Source organism: Agelaius tricolor, unplaced genomic scaffold, assembly GCF_023055355.1.
Source record: "Agelaius tricolor isolate 1412-34295 unplaced genomic scaffold, bAgeTri1.0.p SCAF_8, whole genome shotgun sequence".
In the NCBI taxonomy this organism is placed as follows: domain Eukaryota; kingdom Metazoa; phylum Chordata; class Aves; order Passeriformes; family Icteridae; genus Agelaius; species Agelaius tricolor.
In genome coordinates, this window is record NW_027269268.1 from 45,914,450 (window position 1) to 45,926,544 (window position 12,095).

Consider the following 12,095-nt stretch of genomic DNA (forward strand, 5'->3'; position numbering starts at 1 on the left):
TGATTGGCCATTAATTAGAAACAACTCTATGAGACCAGTCAAAGATCCACCTGTTGCATTCCACAGCAGCAGATAACCATTGTTTACATTTTGTTCCTGAGGCCTCTCAGCTTCTCAGGAGGAAAAATCCTAAGGAAAGGATTTTTCAGAAAATATCATGGATACACCTTTCCAAGTTTTTTCCAAAATTCAGATAATAATTTAGTTATGTTAATACACTTATTACATAACCATATTAGTTGATAGAATTAACCACTGCATTCAGAAATGTTAAACAGAAAGAAATGAAGCTGCTTTTGCTCCAGAGTAACCTGCAGCTGCAGCAGACAGAGACCCAAGCTCTGTGTCTCAGGCCAGCCTGTGTGGGTACAAGGGCAGGCTCAGGCAGGCCCCTGCAGAATTGCTCCCTCTTGCCTGTAGCTGTCATTGAAGCAGCTGTTAAATGAGGGAAAGATAACTAAGGCAAGAGATAAAACAGTGCTCTTTGGGAGCACCACTGAACATATCCAATTATGCTTTAATAGAGCTTGCAGGAACGTGGCCTGATCCCACCAGCTGCTGACAAACAGCAAATGAACCTCAGGGAAAGCTGAGGCTCTTGCTGGACTTAGCATCAACCTGGGCATCCACTGCAGCTCCTGATGGACCTTCATCACCTCTCTCCACATCAGTCTGTCCCACTAGTATCTAACCTGTCTGAACTGCACACAAGTCTGCTTCCTGTGAGAGGAGGTTTCTAACAGGCTAGCCATAAAAGAAAAAAAAGCACCTAAACAACAAACTCAAACACCAAAAAAAATTACATAAAGGAAGATGGGCACACGGTGTAGGGGGATAGAACATAAGGGTGTAACATAAATAAAGTTAGTCTAGAAAGTAATCTTACCCCCTCCTAAAGAGTTGCAGCTGAGCCAATTATTAAGGATTAGGAGCAGGCCTGACTTTAACAGGCCACAGCTGTAGGCAATGAGAAGAGTGCTATAAAAGAGTGGATTGGCTGGTTGAGGGGAGCTGGAGTCAGTTGGCTGCTGTGAGGATGAGAAAGAGTCAGTGCCTAGAGGAGCTGCCTACAAGAAGCATCAAAGAGGTACAAAACTCTAGCAATAGACAAATTAATTGCACCATATCCAAGCTACATGTGCTGGGATAGAAACCCCTTTACTGAGGGTAACCATTCCTATAGCAATGATAAATGATAGCTGAGGGCCCCTAGAACAACCCAAGAAGTCCTAGTTTATTTCTAAACAGCTCCTAAGAGCACTGATGCTATGATGGATGGCTCCTTACTTGAAACTTTCTTTCCCAAAAAGCACAAGACTGTCAATATTTATAAGCTTTACTCACACAAGTCAGCAAATATAATAGGCAAATATGCAGAGCAAAATACATTTTGATTGATTAGACACTTTGGAGAGAAAGCACCAAGTTCTTTATTACAGATATTTGTCTTGTAGTCTTTTCCACTCTGATGTTTGTTAGTGCGTATGGAGAGTTTTGCTTGTATTTTTAAATACTTGTAAGTGTGAGACACAGGGGAAAGGTTCTTCTATGGATTTTCTCTTATTTTAATTTAAGTTAGGTCAGATATAATGCTGGCCAAATACTGTCTTGTTAAGCTCAAAACAATGTATTTTTTGAGTACTTAGGACATTATTGAGAATTGACATCAACTCTGTCACAAGAGCAACTAAGATTCCCATCTTTATAAATATTTCAGGTGCCGTTAAAAAAACAGATGTCATAGTAGCAGCAGCTTTTCTCCTTTTATCTGCATAAGTAACTGGGAATATGCCAGCATTTTGCCACCCCAAATGGTCACCAATAGGTGGTGCTGCTCTTTCCGATTTCAATGCAAGATTCCTCCTGTTTGTCTCTCAAGCAAATTCTCCTGCATGCCTCATTTTCCTGACAGATCTTTCTCAAAGCCTTTTGTTGATAAATACACAATTCCCAACAGAATGATCTCATATTTTCATATTCCTTCTTTGCTGCTCTGACCTTTAGTTGCTCTTGCACACTAGTCTCTGGTTTTTCCCCATGCTCCAGTCTTTTGCAGCCAGCTGTCAAGTGGGAACTTCTGGGAACGTGATTCCCACACCCAGAGCTTTGGCTGCGCTCCCAAAGAGCTTACCTTTGTCCTCATTCAAAGTTCTTTTATCATGACTGTATTTTTCCATTCTTTCTGAAAATGGGTCTTAACAGTGCTCCAAAACAAATGAATCATTTTCACTCAAAGTCATCTTTACTAGAACTTGTATAAAATTCTGCATTTGAATGCAGAAGCAAAAAACTTAAAGAAAGGAAAAGGTTATATAAACATAAAGCAAAATCTGTCAAATGGTGTAGAGCAGATCTGGTGATAGCAGTCTTTTATCTTAAGCAAGGATATTCTTTTTGCTCATTGATTCAGAATTCAAACTGATAGGTGTGTTCTGCTTTCAGTGACTGGCTCAGGGCAATATCCTGTAACTCCAGCTTGCAGTTATCCAGTGATGATTCCCCTGATGGAAGCCATGACATCAGACTTGCACTGATGGGGAGAGCAAGGTTCATCACATCCAGCTGCCAGCATGCACTTTGTGTTTTCCTGAGCCCTATGCAGGAGCAGAAAGTGCCAGTGCCAACTGGACCAGTGGGACCACATGAGCCATGTCTCCACATGGGAGACCAACATAGCTCCTCTCATAGCTGTGATATTCAGGGTGCATCTTTGCATTTATAACAGCTTTGGTAAGACTTTTTTTCCAGTGCTGCCTATAAAAAGCAATAGACTTAATTCTTAGCAAATTCTGACTGGGGTACTTCTGCCAGCCTGGGTCTGGAGCAGGGCATACCCTGTAAGAGGAGGAAAGCTGCCAGTTCCAGCACCCCTGCAGTACATGGTCTGTCCATGTCCCTTGGCTACCTCTTGACTCTTAGAGGGTATATGTAGGCCAGAACACTTTTGGTAAGACACTGCATCCCCAGAGGCTTGATTCCTAATTGCCAGGAAAGAGAGAAGTGAGTATTTCAGATCATAACATTTTAGCATCATAGAATGTCAAGGGGTTACAATGGGCCTTAAAGATCCTCTAGTCCTAAGCGCCCTCTGCAAGGGGCAGGGAGATCTCCCACTAGACCAAGTGGCTCAAGGTCTTATCCAACCTAGCCTTGAACACTGACAGGGTTGGAGCATCCACAACCTCCCTGGGCAACCTGATCCAGTGTCTCACCACCCTCACAGTAAAGAATATCTTCCTAGTATCTAACCTAAATTTCCTCTCTTTCCATTTGTGCTCATTACTCCCTATCACTGTGGTTCCTGATGAAAAGTCCCTCTCTGGCTTCCCTGCAGGTCCATTCAGGAACTGGAAGGTTGTTATGAGGTCTCCACACAGTCTTCTCCAAGATGAACAGCCCAAACCTTCACAGCCTCTCATCACAGGGGAGGTGCTCCAGTCCTCTTACCAACTCCGTGATCCTCCTCTGGACTTGCTCCAGCAGTTCCATGTTCTCCTTAGGTTGGCAGCACCAGAACTGTACACAGTACTTCAGGTGATGTCTCACAAGGGCCAAATGGAGGGGGAGAGTCACCTCCTTTGACCTGCTGCCACTCTCCTTTTGATACAGCCCAGGATTCTCTTGGGTTTCTGGCCTGCAGCTGCACATTGCTGGCTCATGTTAAGATTTTCATCAACCATCACCCCCAAGTCTTTTGTGCAATCCTGTGCTCTCTGACCATTTTGAACATCATCCACAGCCCCTAGAGTATATATAAGGTAGCTGCCAGAAGTCCTTCTGACCTTAAAGGCATAGATACTCTGAGCTCTCTGACATGTCCAAAGGGCTGGAATGCTTCACTTGGAGGTGCAGGCAACCATGGAAGGCTCCTGGCTGGGCCTCAGCTGAGGAACCTGTGCCATGCACTTGGAGAGCAGTGGCATCCTTGGAACACTGCTCTTTACCTCCCAAATTAGGAGGCCAAAGGTTGTCAAGCTATTTTTTCCTTCTGCTCAGCTTAATGAATGTTGAGGGGATTATTTTTTTCTTTCTGTTTGTCATATCTGGAAGGATGAAGTGCATCTCTCCTCCTTCCAGGGAGGAGGAGACTAAGCCTCAGATTCAGACTCTTTCCCCAAGGCTTAGAGAATCTTTTGGAGAAATACTGAGAATAGATTTGTCATTTCCTCATTGAATGATGATCAGAAAAGCACTGTGTGAGGGAGGAACATGGTGGTAATCATAATGTTCTAAAAATAGTGTCCAGAACTGCATTTCTTGAATGTCTTGATCCCTTGTTATGCTCTAATGAAATAGAGTGACTCAAGGCTTTCATGGGGGCAGACACCAATAAACACCCCATTTCTGCATCACCTTTGAATTTAAGCATGCCTGTTCTGAAACCCTTAGTTTTGGGCTGTTTTGGACATGGGCACCTTTTGACCTTAGGACCCACCAGAGCTGGGCAACAATGAAGTTATTTGACAGTCAGCCACCTCACTATTGAAAATCACGTTCTGTAGATGATGCCCAAATTCCCAAGCTATGCAGCCTGTTTGACTTCAGATGAGGCACAAGAAGGGATGCCTCTGTCCTCATTCTCGCATCTCTAAGTCAGGTTTTCTTTTTTTCCCTCCAGCCTACCCTGGGTTAGTTGTTGTTACTGATCCATCCTCCTGCCTGTGGGAAGGATGTGGTTTGTGCCCTCCAAGGTCTATCTGATACATTACTGAAGTTTCAGTGCTCTGCACCAACACCCTGTACAGAGAGGTTTAACCTTACTTTCCCAGCCTGTCTTTGTGAGTTTAACTGAAAAGTACAACTCCTAAACTTCAGCTTCTAACATGTGTGCATTGCTCTAGATAAGATCTTGCTGACCCCGTAGAAGATTCCACAATAAAAGGAATTGTCTTCTTGCATGAGTATGATTTATGAGTATTGAAAAATAAAAAGGATCCTGGCATGGGAAATAGAAATCTGATATGAGGAAAAGAGATATTGTTTGGGTACACACTGAGAAACATTGACATCCCTGTTACAGCTCTGGGGAAACTGGATCGGTTTAGCCACATGATCCAAAACATAATGAGCCTACACATTAATTTTAAAGATGCCAGTAAATCAGTAAGCATCTTGAAGGGTGAAACAAATGTCCTGAGCATGAATATTCATCAATGTCTCTAGTAGGTTTCATACAAACCTTGCTGTTTTACAGAAATTGGTGAAGCAAACATCTTTCACTTAGTATCAGCACCAGATACAGTGTATGACATATTCACTGAAGAAAATGAATGGTCTGGGAAGAGAAATTATGACTATAGGTGTAAGGGAAGAGTAAAACACAGAACTGAGCAGAAAGCCAGACCTACCCAAAATAAGTATGATCCCAAGACCAGAAAGGCAGTTTTGGAAATAGGCTGCCTAGAAAAGGCTTGTTAGAAGCCCAGAAACTGTCTTTGTTTTCTTAATCTCTCCAGTGCCCAAAGGAACAGCGCTCAGAAATTTTGTTAGAAACAGCACAGCACCAATTTCTCCTAAGCCAAATAACTTGCAAATCCTCCACATTTTTAGCCAGGAAGAGTTTTAGCTTTGCTGCTTTGCAGCTGCTTCAGGATCAGCTTTTGATACATTTTGTAACTGCATCCTTTTTTACCCCAGTTTATTCCATTTTTTCAGACTTGTCTAGAACTGGTACGTATTGTCAATCCTCTGCCAGGTAGGAACAGATTTGAAGTTTTGCAGGCTGGTGTAGAGCACAAAACCTGTTCTGCAGGAACACATTTTGTAAATGTCTTTGTTTTACCTGCAGACATTGTCAGTGTAGGTATAGATTCAAGAAAATACTTTGTTGAACTATGAACACAACATCATCTTGTGGCTCCTGCTGCACAGCCTCCACTGCTGTCCAAGCCTTGTTTTTCTCTTTATAAATCATTGGACTGGACTGACCACTATGTGTTTAGTTGCTTATTCAATGTTGGTAAAGATTGAAGAGAACAGAGGCTAAAATAGAGATGTGCAAATGATTACTTAGTACAATTAAATTTAGTGTATTTTCTGCTAATGGATAAGACAATTTCTGTCTAAAACATTTTTGTCTCAGTTGTAGGCTATGGCAACAAAAAGACATTTTTAGGTCTTTCTGCTGTTTCCAAGTTCAGACGCTTTTTTCCACTGTTTTGTTTCTTTGCTTTGTACTAGACAGTTTCAGCATTTTCTCTTGCTTTTCCTGTTTCTCAATGTTCCTAATGAAAATTCCAATAATAAAATGTCAATAAAAGCTAAATTCACACTTCAGATGGAATTTTTTCATATATTTTCCATGAATTTCCAAAGCCCTATGCCCAAAATCCACAAATAGGAAATCGTTAAAGCCAGGGGATCTTAGGAGAAGGTACAGCTAAGTGGTGTCTCCCAACCTTCACTCACATGTTAGTCAAATGGAAATAATACTTGAAATTAGTTGCACAGGTGTTTATTCTCTAAGCTTAATGCAAAAAAAGGGTTACCTGTTCTATCACTTTACCATGGAATTACTGTGGTTTTGCTCCAGTCCTTGCATAGGCTTAATGGTGCTCATAAGGCTTTATGAGTGACAGGAGGGCTGATGGCACATAACAGTCAGAGTCTCAAAACATCAGTGATAGACTGAAGAACCAATTACACTTTAAAAACAGTTCTCTCTTCCTACCTGTTCACTCAAAGACAGAGGACAAGTGACTGTCAGCTGGGTGCCAGAGGCAGTGGCACAGGTCCTGTGCTCAGTGGCTTGAGGGGATTGTGCCACAACACCGGGCACTGGGGGACAATGGGGGCCTGTGGCCCTACCTGCTTCTCCCTCTGCCAGCGTAGCCAGTCTGGCACGAGTGGGGAGAGCCCTTCCCTGGAGCACACCTGAAGCATTTCAGCCCTGGTGGTGCAGGGGCTTGTCTCAAGGGCTGTAGTGGGCATCGCACCTGGACACAGCCAGGCTTCCCCACCCCAAAGCTCCAAACAGAACCCGTGGCTGAGAAGTGCACACAAAGGCAGATGTGGTCAGCTGCTTTTCCAATGGGCAGCCTCTGTCTTGCACTTAATGGGCTTCAGTGAATCAATCCCGAGGTCCCAAGGAGTTAAACATAGATATAATTCCTTCTGTTAAACATTGATATAATTCCTTCTCTCATAACAGGCTGGAGATCTGCGGACAGGGTTCAGCCACAATGCTAAAATCCCATTCAAGCAGAAATGTCACGTTATTTACTTGCTAAAACAATGCTCTTATTGCAAAGACATGTTAGGAGTGAAAATATGACAGCATCTATTTTAGGTTGTCATTGATCTTTAATTTGCTATGACCTGAAGGTTTTCCATGTAGTCAGTGCTTTTTGGCCAAAATATATGACTGCAGGGAAATGAGTAAATGAGTGCCAGAGATGTTCTTTTTTTCCTATGAAAAGACTGAAATTGCTTTGTGTAAATGTGTGGAAAATGCTGATATTTTGTTTCTATAAATACTTTGCCTCCTGCGTGCTGTATTTCATTTGTGCTGTTTCCTAGGAGTATTTGGCTTCTTATCACTTTTACACAGTGTGCTGAATACAAATGAGCTACAGTTTACCCAGCAACCAAGCTGTGGAGCATTTGTGGCTGTTGTGCATTTCCTGAGCAAGAGTAACTACTGAATGAAGCAGATTACCCTGTAGCCTTGAAAAACACTGAGGATTATAAAACATGCATTTAGTGGATAAATACACAGAGGAAAATGCACAGACAATCTCTGTTTCTATATATATGGATGTGCATATACATGAATATATCTGGGTGATGCAAAAAAAAAAAAAAAGGCTGAAATAATCCATCATTTTTAATGATAATTTAAATTTAGAGGAAGCAAAAAACCTCAAAACTGCATCTCTTATTCTCAGCATTACCACCTACAACCAGGATCCTTGTTTATGGAGTCTATAAACAAGGCTCCATTACCACAGACTTCTGTGATCCCAGGATGATCCACATTGAAAGGATCCTCAGGAGATCACTGGTCCAGCCTCAGCTCAGAGCAGGGCCAGCTCTGAGGTTAGACCAGGTTTCTCAAGGCTTGATACAGTTGTTTCTTGAAACTCCTGAGGATGGAGTCTGCACAGCCTCTCAGGGCTGCTGCACCAGTGTCTGATAGATTTTCCCCACACATTCAACCTGAACCTCTCTTGTTTCATCATCTGTGGTCTCTCATTCTCCTGCCATGTGTCTCTGTGTGTTAAAATGCTGGCCCTGCCTCCTTGTTGTTCTCCCCAAAGATGCTGGGTGGCTGCTGTTAGGTGCCTTTAAAGCCATCTTCTCTCCAGGCTGGACAAGTCCAGGTTGGACAAAGCCTGTCCTCAGAGGGAAGCACTCCAGTCTCCAACCAGACCATGGTCTCTTGCCAAACTCACACCAGCTCATCACCCTCTTCCTTTTATTTGAAAGGATCAAAACTGGGCACAGGACTGCAGAAACAGTCTCACTACTGGTGAGCAAAGGGGCTCCTCCCTGGACCTCCTGGCCACAGTGTCATTAATACAGCCCTGGTGACACCAGGCCACACTTGCCTCCAGGGCACACTGCCAGATCATGCCAGCTTGCACCCACTGACATCGCCAGGTCCGTCTTGGCAGAGCTGCTTCCCCATCCAGCTGGGCATCAGTGTGTCCCTACAAGGGACTGCTCTTTCCCAAGTGCAGGATGTGGCATCCATCCATGTTGAATTTCAGGACATTCCTGCTGGCCAATTCCTTCAGTGTGTCCAGGTCCCTCTGGATGGCAGACCTGCCATCCCATTTACTGAATGGTGCAGCCACTTGGTGTAAACCTGATGGGAGTGCACTCATGGTGTCATTGATGAGGATGTGAAGCCTGACACGTGCCTGCTGCACTCCACTTGTCACTGGCCACCAGGTACAGGATGGTTCATTCACTCTTCCCTTGGAACCCAACCATCCAAGCTGCTTTTGGACACTGGGTGCCCACCTGTCCAGACTCATCTGGATGCAAGAATATTACAGGAGACAGTGTCAAAAGCCTTGCAATGTTCAGGTAAATACCATCCACTGAAAAAAAGTATTCCTGGAGAACTCAATGATTTTGTTAGTGACTAAAGTTAGGCTAACTGGCTTGTATTCCCCACGTTATGCTTTTGGTCTTTTCTGAAGGTGCACAACTTGCTCTCCTCCAGATCTTAGGGACCTCTCCTTCTCCCCAGGCCCTCTCAAAGGTAACAGAGGGTGACCTCTATTGGCAGTAGCCATTAGAGTAAGCAGCCTTGGGTGCAGCCCACCAAGTCCATGGATGCCTATGGTCCAAGTTCTCTTGAGATTCCTGACTGAGTCCTCTGCTGGTCTCCTCCTCCTTCCACCCTCTGTTGTCATCTTACTGCAAAAGTTTCAGACCTTCTTGGTGTTTCTCATGGGCAGCTCCTCCAAGCACTGACTCTTTTTTTTCTTCACAAAGCAGCCAACTGATGGCATCCCTTCCCAACCAGCCACCCCACTCTTTTATAGCATCTTCGTCTCACTGGTTACAGCTGTGGCCTGTTAAAGTCAGGCCTGTTCCTAATCTTTGATAATTGGCCCAGCTGCAACTCCTTAGGGGTAAGATTACTTTCTACACTATCTTTATTTCCTTATATTCTGTCCCCCTACAGCCCTCTGCACTGCTGATGCATTTTGGCAGTGGGGTGAGCCAAGATGATGGGTTTGCTTTGCTGCAGAGGGGACCTCCAAGTAGAACCAAGAGGAAAGATTCAAATTTTGTCAAGAACATTTTGGGTGAAAAACATGAACTGTTTTCAAAAGACTTTGGGAAACGTCAGGAAGCTTTCCCCAAGTTGGGTAATCAGCTGTGGGCAGAGGAGAGATAGAAAAGTGCACTCAGAATTATACACCTGAAGTTATCATCCAGGTCAGACTGATCATTTTGTCACTCACAAGCTTGAGCAAGGACTTTGTGTTGCCTTGAGAGGGGAATGGCAGTGCAAGCACTGAGGTCTTCAGCACTTCCCATGAGCATACCACATTTTTAATTGATAAAATACACATATAAATATGCCAGATCACTCTATAGGAGTGTTTGTACTATCTCAAAGCAATTTAAATGAGTCTTGTTGAACTGATTGACAAATGTAATACAGATGCACTTGGCAATTTTTGCTTAAACTGTAGTCAGTGACATAGTTTGCCTAGGTGGGCAATGATGTTATGGTTATTGTAAGTAAAAGGTCTGCATATCATGATTTTACATTATCTACTTAATACCTGGGGTTTTAAACCTGCATTCTTTGCTCTGTCACATTGGCATAGGCTTTTCAGTGCACTGGATTAGGTTGCATGTTGTAGTAAAAGAGAAATTTATTTTATAAATATAAAATATTCTAAACTAACATAATGTAACATCATTAAAAACAGAACATAATTAGTGAAAATTCTACTTCCCCCCATAGCATAGAGGTTATCTGTCATTTGATGGACATTATCTTGAGATTCATCTCAAATGTGCAGGAGCCAATATGGGGTCATTTTCAGGGAAATTGGGACTGCAGAGAGTTTGTCCTCTTCCAAAATGTAGTCACTGTCTATTCTGTAAGGGTGCTGTGCCCAGCAATCCTGGTTTGAGTGGCAAGGTTGGAAGTAGTTCAGTGCACATGAAATCAATAAGTGGAATTGGGGTGAAATGGTGAAGGAACTGCAGTTGATCAAATGGCAATTGATAGAGTTTATTACCTGACTGTACAATTTGTCCACAAACAGATAAATACAAGGCAAAATCTAGCCTTTGTTTAATAGTCCTTTGCCATGATTCCTACAAAGCCTGCTTTCCTTCTTTCATGGCCTCCCTGTCTCTGTGGGTTATCTGAAATTATGGGGTACCTAAGGATTTATTTCCATGTGCCTATGTTTTTGAGGGGCTGCAGATTATCTGAGCTTTGTCCAAACACAGAAAAAATACAGTAATTCTGTTTCACTGAAGTCAAAGGACATAACTTACCCAGAAGTAGACCACTTTTTCTGTAGCCAATGCCATAGTCTTTCTGTCCATAAAAAATATAAAGGATGCATTTTTCTTTCATTTATAAGTGTAAATTAAAAATATTTTCTTTAGTTTAAAGTGGAAAGAGAACAATTAAAAACCCCTTGCTGATTTTCTGGGGAGTTAAATGGTCAAATTTCATGTCAAATTTTATATAGCAGAACAGTGAAATGCAGCCATCCCACAAATAACAAAATCTTTTTCTCATAGAATTGTCATCCTTTCTGTGGGGTTTTTCTTTTGCCTCATGTCCTAAAGAAATGAGACTTCTCTTACTGCCCCTATTTGCATTTGTGCCTGTTTGTCAGGACCCTTTGGTATCTTTGGACTCACTGAGTTTAAACCAGCTTGGAGAGAAGGGTGGAGGACACAGATACACTGAGCTCCCAGCCAGGGAGCCGGTGGGAAGAAGAGATGAGGGGCAGGCAAGGAGCATCCAGCATCCCCTCCTTCTGCCCAGCCTTGGCAGTTCCAGCACTTGGCAGCACCTGAGCACTGCCAGCCAGAGCTGCTGCCAATGTCTTGCCCACCTGACAGGCACAGGGATGGGGCACAGTTGGCAGGAGGACAAGCCTTGTGAGAGGTCACTGAAAGTGGCATGGTGAGGAAGAGCAGGTCCTGAGTGCAGGAGGATGTAGGGAGGGAAGGTGCATGGGAATGTGGGTACACAGCCTTAGCTCACACTCCATTAATTTTGCTCTTCAAGGAACAATTTGTGACTCCATTGGTCTCTCAGGGATTCACAAGTGAAGGAAAAAGGAAGGTGTGTGGGTTGTTATGGTTATTAAGTTTTTATTCATTTTATTCCTATGGTGCTAATATATTATTAATACCTCATTCAAAATCTCTCATTACAGGGTAGGGCTGTAGGTGAGGCTATGTGTGAAAATCTCTGGGGCACCCCCACTTGTTCTGCCTGTTCCTCTTTCTACAGCAATTCCTTTCCAGATCTGGGGGTTTGGAGCCACTGTGAATCTCAGCTTAGGGACCTTTTAAAAAACATGAAAACAAGGGCAGCACATGTGAGCAAGTCTTCTTTTTCTGGTGTGATGTGAATAAACACCTTCACCATA